Source organism: Balaenoptera borealis (assembly GCF_965194805.1).
Source record: "Balaenoptera borealis genome assembly, chromosome: X".
Classification (NCBI taxonomy): Eukaryota; Metazoa; Chordata; class Mammalia; order Artiodactyla; family Balaenopteridae; genus Balaenoptera; species Balaenoptera borealis.
In genome coordinates this window covers 2,188,793-2,196,101 of record NC_138881.1, presented here as the reverse complement: position 1 = coordinate 2,196,101, position 7,309 = coordinate 2,188,793, and the positions used below count along the sequence as shown (strand labels likewise).

The following is a 7,309-nucleotide window of genomic DNA, read 5'->3' as shown; positions in this document are numbered from 1 at the left end:
AGCAGGAGGGAGGAGAATGAGGTGGGAATTTTATTCCAGGCACCCCCTACCCAATCTCCTCTCTGTCCATGCACACACACACACACACACACACACCCCTAGTACCAGCTAGGGCTGCCATAACGAAGTTCCACAAACGGGGGTCTTAAACATCAGACATTTATCCTCATCCCGGAGGCTGGAAGGGCAGTGGTTCCTCCTGAGGCCTCTCTCCTTGGGTGTGTTTAGCCGACACTGAGCCAGAGCTTTTGGCCAGCTGTGCCTGCATCCCTGGCCCACTGAGACACCTCTGGGCCACTTAACAGGAGCTGTGCTCTGTCACCTCCCTCCCAGACCCGTCCACACCCTTGTCCCTGACACTTTGAAGCCACTACAGTCTTTGCATTCCTTAAAGTGAATTCAGACCCATAAGATCAAGGCCAGACCCCAGGACTGTTACCCGAAAACTGGGGTCGCCTCTTGGTGGGTGTGCAGCCAAAAGACACAACCAAGCCAAAATCAGGAGAAGGATTTATCATTTGCAGCAAGTAGGGAGAACACAGGGGACCTTTCCCAAAGCAGTGTTTCCCGGGGAAGCTTTAATCTCAGGGTACATGCATATTCATGAGGGGGCTTGATTGAAGTCACAGGGTCAGAAAAGGTCTATATCATCCTCCTCCTTTAGGTCCCAGTGGATCTGGTAGTTGAGGCTTCAGACTAATCTTCACCACTGAAACAGAACTGGGAGACTTTACCACTGGTTTGTTATCTTTGCTATTGTTCCTTCTCTTGCCTGATAACAGTTTGCTCCTTGGTTCCCTTAAGATCATTAATGACCATTAGAGAAATGCAAATCAAAACTACAATGAGGTTATAACCTCATGGTCAGAATGGGCATCAGCAAAAAATCTACAAACAATAAATCCTGGAGAAGGTGTGGAGAAAAAGGAACCCTCCTACACTGTTGGTGGGAATGTTAAATTGGTGCAGTTACTATGGAGAACAGGATGGAGGTTCCTCGAGAAACTAAAAATAGAACTACCATATGATCCAGCAATCCCACTCCTGGGCATATAGCCAGAGAAAACCATAATTCAAAAAGAGACATGTACCCCCCGCCAATGTTCACTGCAGCACCATTTACAATAGCCAAGACATGGAAGCAACCCAAATGTCTATCAACAGAAGAACGGACAAAGAAGATGTGGTACATATATACAATGGAATATTACTCAGCCATAAAAAAGAACGAAATTGTGCTATTTGCAGAGACATGGATGGACCTAGAGACTGTAATACAAAGTGAAGCAAGTCCGAAAGAGAAAAACAAATGTGGAATCTAGAAAAAAGATACAGATGAACTTATTTACAAAGCAGAAAGAGAGACACAGATGTAGAGAACAAACATATGGATACCAAGGGGGAAGGGGGGTGTGGGATGAATTGGGAGATTGGGATGGACATATATACACTATTGATACTATGTATAAAATAACTAATGAGAACCTACTGTAGAGCACAGGGAACTCAGTGCTCTCTGGTGACCTAAATGGGAAGGAAATCCAGAAAAGAGTGGATATATGTATACGTAAAACTGATTCACTTTGCTGTACAGCAGAAACTAACACAACACTGTAAAGCAGCTATACTCCAATAAAAATTAATTAAAAAAAAAATCATTCATTACCAAGACCTGTTCAAGGGCAAGCATGGTGGCCAGGCTTAGATCCCAAAATGGCTCAGGCCAAAAATGGCTTCTCTTATGTCAACAAAGCCATGCCTGGTTCCTTCTTACCTGCTTATGCAACCTCCCCCAAATACTACGTCTCGGGGCAGCAGCTCCCTGGCCCCCATCCCTCTTTGCCATTCCAAAACCCTCAGGACAGCCTGTATTTTGTTTGGGTACTTGGCCCAAGTGTCCCCAGGGCTCCTGTTCTGCACATTTTTGGGGAATCTTGACTGCCTCCAATGTAGAATTTCTTCAACGGATCAGATCTGGTCTCCACCCTTGCCAAACTCCATGCAAAGCTACTCCTGGGCTCCTGGCTTCCTGCCCCTCCCTCCAAGCCTCAATCTGTGTGGTATTTCCCCAGAAGTCCTCCACTGATAAAAGCGCCTCTAGAATCATCAGTCACCTAGGACAAAGAGTGAAGCAATAAACAACGCCCAAGAATGAATCCAGCTAAAGCCATCACCCCGTCAAAAACAAGCCAACTAAATCTACCCATGAAAAGGCAAAAGTCTCTGCTCCAAACAGAATCTCCAGCCCCATTTCTGGAAATTCCAACACCCCGTTACGCCCCAGGCTTTTGGTTAACACGGACTTCCAATCACCATCTGGTAAACATGCAGAAATGAGTTGGAAAGGTAAAAAGAAAAGAACTGGCGGGCAGCTCATGGGGAGGGGGATCTGGAATTGACCACCAGGCAAACTCCCACCGGCCCGCAAACAGACGCACACACAGAAAGTCGGCTGAGGGTCCAACGAGGCCAACACATTTAAACGCTTCTCCCCTTGGCCATAGAGTAGAAGTCTGGCATCCTGGACCCTCGTGAGTCTGGATTCACATCCTGGTGGCCAGCCTGCAGGAGGAAGACCGGGGGGGAGGGGTGTTCACAGGTGGCGCTCACCGTGCCCAGGCCCGGCCAGGATTAATCAGCTCCCTCCTGGCCCCAGTCTCCCGGGAGTGCCCGCCCCGAGAAAGCCACCCAGGAAAACCTGTTTACCAGATCAGTTCCCCGGAGGCGCCAGGGCTTTCAGCGGATTAGGGAGGGAGGGGACGCCACACCCCGGATCACGTGGGCGGGCCCGGGACACGGAGCGCTCGCGGCCAAGTCCTGCGCTCCGGGCCGAGCTCGGCCATGGGACCCACGGCGCACACGGGACGCGCCGCGCCCGCCGCCAGGTGCGCGGGTCCCTGCGCCCCGGTGCCTACTCGATCCCGGGGCTGGGGGCACGGAACCGGGAAGAAGAGAGTCGGGAAGGGGGGGGCGGGGGCCCAGGAAGGCCCGGCTGAGCATGCGCGCCTCGGAGTCACCAAAAAGCAGCTGGAGGCCGGCTCTCTGGCCTGGACACCCGCGGGACGGAAGCGCTGGGCGGCGGGTGGGCAGTGCTCGCCCCACGAAACGGGGGGCTGGGGGTGGCGAGGACACCGGAAGGGAAAGGAACAAAAGAGGGAGGGTCGCGAAGAGCAAGGGGACCTGGCGAGCCGCACCCCGGCAGAGAGCGGCCCAGCCCCTCACCCCCTCCCTCCCCCCTCCCTCCCCCCTCCCTCCCCCCTCCCTCCCCCCTCCCCTCCCCCTCCCCCCCTCCCCCTCACTCCCCCTCCCCCTCTCTCCATACACTTCCGGTCCAACCCCCAGGTCCCCGCCCCCCCTCTCCTACACTTCCGGTCCAACCCCCAGGTCCCCGCCCCCTCCCCTCCCCCCTCTCCATACATTTCCGGTCCAACACCCAGGTCACCGACCCCCGGGCGCGGCCGCGTCCCCTCCCGCACTCGCTAGGGCGCCACCCCCTAGGCTCCCTCCTCCAGGCAGCCCCCCAGCGCGACCACATCCTCCTTCCTGTATTCTCTCGCCACGCGCCCCCCCCCCGTACCTCCATCCCGAGCGCCGGCGTGTCCCCTCCACCCCATAACGAAGTTGCACCCCGTCCTGCACTGGGACACCCCCCCCCCGCCTCCCCCGGAAGCGTGGCCGTGTTCCCCAAAACCTCCAGGATACGCGCCGTCCGCCCCTGGGCCTCCCCCTGCCCCCTCCAGCTGTCCGGCCGCGAGCCGTCCCCCCCCAGCTCAGATCCCCGTCCCCGGAGCGCCGCGGAGACGCGGGGAGGCGCGCCCGCCCTGCAGGAGAACTTACTTACCCAGCGGCGGGAAGGTGGAGGCCTGCATGCGTTCAGGGAGAGAAGCCGCATCTGGGCCGACCACGACTTTCTAAACCAAAAGCCAGCGCGTTCAACTTTCCTGCGGCGCCCGGGATTAGGCAAGTCTTTGGGGCCAAAGGATTCAAAAGCTGGACGCCGTCCTTTGTTAAATCCTAATACAGTGGGAAAATACACACACCTTCCCAGCAACCTGGTTTGAAAGGCCGACTTTCCATTCCAAGGGAGAGACGTTTATTTCTGCGTTTTTTGGGTTTTTTTCTGTCCAGGGATTCTTTGGCGGTTCTTCTCACTGTGTGTTTGCTTCTGAGGACTTGAGAATTAAAAGCAGCGAATGCGTTTAAACCGAATATTCTACTGACAATGGCAGACGATCTTGGCATTGGGGATCTTGGTTGCTATGGGAACGACACACTGAGGAATCCATTCCTGTGCTGATGGATAATTTGGATTCTTTCCACTTTTTAACTCTGAGCAATAACGCTGCTATGAACCTTCCTATACAGTCAGGTATAAACCTTCCTATACAGTCAGGTATAAAGGTATAAACCTTCCTTTGAGTCAATCTTGATGGGAAGTTGTGATTTCCGATGGGTTCTGGGTGACTGGGGGTGCTGAATAGTGGCCCCTGAAGGTCCTAATGCCGCAGAATCCATGAATGTTGTTTTATCTGGCAAAGGGGATCTTGAGGATGTGATGAAGGCAAGGATCTTGAGACGGGGTGACGATGATCCTGGATTATCCAGGTGGGCCCACGGTCATCACAAAGATCCTTGTAAGAAGGAAGGAGGAAGGTCAGAGTCAGAGAAGGAGGTAAGAGGTGGGTGCAGTTTACTTAGAAGACGAAGGAAAAGCCAAGGAAGGCAGGCGTCCTCTAAAGGGAATTCGGCCCTGCCAGCACCTTGAGGTGAGGCTTCTGAAGGTAAGTCCATATTGTTTTATGGCACCAAATTTATATCCCTCACCCTACCTCTAACCCTCTGAAAGGAATACAGCCCTGCAGGAGTCCTCTAAAGGGAATTCAGCCCTGCCGACACCTTTATGTGGGACTTCTGATCTTTAGAAGTACGAGAAACTAAATCTGTTGTTTTATGGCACCACATTTATGATCACTGGTTACAGCAGCAATCGGAAAATGAGTACAGGGAACCACTTCAAAACTTGTGGTGTGAGATGTTCCACATGGTTCAAAGTACATACAATGGGAGTGACGGGGAACAGTGAGGAACCATCCAAACTACAATCAAAAACCGCAGAGTTGGGCTTCCCTGGTGGCGCAGTGGTTGAGAGTCTGCCTGCCAATGCAGGGGACACGGGTTCGAGCCCTGGTCTGGGAAGATCCCACATGCCGCGGAGCAACTAGGCCCGTGAGCCACAATTACTGAGCCTGCGCGTCTGGAGCCTGTGCTCCGCAACAAGAGAGGCCCGCGCACCGCGATGAAGAGTGGCCCCCGCTCACCGCAACTGGAGAATGCCCTCGCGCAGAAACGAAGACTCAACACAGTCATAAATAAATAAATAAATAAATAAAAGAACGTGAATTTCTTTTAAAAAAAAAAAAGCAAAACTGGGCTATTCATTCAAAAAAAAAAAAAAAAAACCACAGAGTTATACCAACACAGACTCAACGGAGTGGCTGGATTAAAAAAGATGGTCAGTATCAAGTGTTGACAAGGAAGCAGAATATTAGGAAGCCCTTGAACACTGGGTGCAGGTATTCACAGAGGATGCAGGTATGCACTGTGCCTGCAGGTATGCACAGGCACAACCACTGTGGACATTTGTTGCTCAGGTTCTGCTTCAGCTGAATGTGTGCATGTCCCCTGACCCAGCAATCCCTACATGTATGCCCAACATGTATACACGTATGTTCTACAAACGACATGCGTATGAATGTTCATGACAGCACTGCTTGTGAGACCCCAATACAGAAACCATTCATCCACAGGGGAGTGGAGGAATAAACTGGTATAGTCACACTTTGGAGTAATATTGTGTCAACTTGGGTAAGAGAATACCGCCGACCGGGTAACGTAAACATCAGATATGTATTTCTCCCGGTCCTGGAGGCTGGAATGTGAGATCCAGGTGTCGGCAGAGCTGGTTCCTCCTGAGGCCTCTCTCCTTGCTGTGTAGACGGCCATCTCCTCCCTGTGTCCTCACAGGGTCGCATGCCACAACTAAGGAACACACATGCCACAACTAAGGCCGGGCACAACCAAAAATAAACAAATAAATAATTTAAAAAACAGATTATATATATATTTTAAACATCTTTATTGAAGTATAATTGCTTCACGATGGTGTGTTAGTTTCTGCTTTATAACAGTGAATCAGTTACACATATACACACGTTCCCATATCTCCTCCCTCCCACCCTCCCCATCCCACCCCTCTAGGTGGTCACAAAGCACTGAGCTGATCTCCCTGTGCTATGCGGCTGCTTCCCACTAGCTAGCTATTTTACATTTGGTAGTGTATATATGTCCATGACACTCTCTCACCCTGTCACATCTCACCCCTCCCCTCCCCATATCCTCAAGTCCATTCTTTAGTAGATCTGTGTCTTTATTCCCATCTTGACACTAGGTTCTTCATGACCTTTTTTTTTTTTTTCCTTAGATTCCATATATATGTGTTAGCATACTGTATTTGTTTTTCTCTTTCTGACTTACTTCACTCTGTATGACAGACTCTAACTCCATCTACCTCATTACAAATACCTCCATTTCATTTCTTTTTATGGCTGAGTAATATTCCATTGTATATATGTGCCACATCTTCTTTATCCATTCATCCGATGATGGACACTTAGGTTGCTTCCATGTCCTGGCTATTGTAAATAGAGCTGCAATGAACATTTTGGTACATGACTCTTTTTGGATTATGGTTTTCTCAGGGTATATGCCCAGTAGTGGGATTGCTGGATCGTATGGTAGTTCTATTCCCAGTTTTTTAAGGAACCTCCATACTGTTCTCCATAGTGGCTGTATCAATTTACATTCCCACCAACAGTGCAAGAGTGTTCCCTTTTCTCCACACCCTCTCCAGCATTTATTGTTTGTAGATTTTTTGGTGATGGCCATTCTGACCGGTGTGAGATGATACCTCATTGTAGTTTTGATTTGCATTTCTCTAATGATTAATGATGTTGAGCATTCTTTCATGTGTCTGTTGGCCATCTGTATATCTTCTTCGGAGAAACGTCTATTCAGGTCCTCCGTCCATTTTTGGATTGGGTTGTTTGTTTTTTTGTTATTGAGCTGCATGAGCTGCTTGTAAATCTTGGAGATTAATCCTTTGTCAGTTGCTTCATTTGCAAATATTTTCTCCCATTCTGAGGGTTGTCTTTTGGTCTTGTTTATGGTTTCCTTTGCTGTGCAAAATCTTTTAAGTTTCATTAGGTCCCATTTGTTTATTTGTGTTTTTATTTCCATTTCTCTAGGAGCT

At 50.2% G+C, this 7,309-nt stretch overlaps 1 long non-coding RNA gene across 5 annotated transcripts in view; it reads right to left on the bottom strand.

The window, feature by feature from the left end:
- The window catches only part of LOC309619968, a 38,257-nt gene extending 32,164 nt beyond the window's left edge, over positions 1-6,093 (bottom strand). The window contains exons 1-5 of one of the 5 annotated variants that reach the window (XR_014239308.1): positions 5,478-6,093; positions 3,842-5,127; positions 2,707-3,113; positions 2,439-2,562; positions 499-709 (exon numbers count right to left, since the gene is read on the bottom strand). This is a non-coding gene — a long non-coding RNA (uncharacterized lncRNA). The other 4 variants (XR_014239306.1, XR_014239307.1, XR_014239309.1 and 1 more) reach the window with 4 other exon arrangements.
- Positions 6,094-7,309: the final 1,216 nt, after the last annotated feature.